Here is a 471-nt window from a genome sequence, read left to right on the forward strand (position 1 = left end):
GGTTTCTTCATTTAATTGCTTACAATATAAAGCAGCAATAAATAATGTTTGTATGATAATCTGTTCATCAAGAAGAACACTAGAAAACAAATGCTTCTCAATGGGGAAAGGTTGGCAGCAGCTTCTGGATTTGTGTAATTAAGACCTGTACTTGCTGGTCAGCGTTTCCCAACTGGCAGACTCCCAGCAGGGAATTAAACCAGCAGATTCTAGCTCAGCATGAATTCTGTGGGGTTTGTTCAGCTCTTGCGAATGGAAGCTGCGGTTGTTCCTGAACACACCAAAGGAATAACCACAGGGAAAAATTTCCTAAGGTAAGGAATATGTGCATACACACACACACACAGACACAGATAAAATACAAATTTAGAAAATTGAAGATAATTCAGTTTGATAGAGATAAATAATCAAAGTGTCACTGTGTTGCACACAGGGAATGAATATAACAAATAGGTGGAAACCTGAAAGTAC

The sequence above is a fragment of the Melospiza georgiana genome, chromosome 1 (genome assembly GCF_028018845.1).
Source record: "Melospiza georgiana isolate bMelGeo1 chromosome 1, bMelGeo1.pri, whole genome shotgun sequence".
NCBI classification, from domain to species: domain Eukaryota; kingdom Metazoa; phylum Chordata; class Aves; order Passeriformes; family Passerellidae; genus Melospiza; species Melospiza georgiana.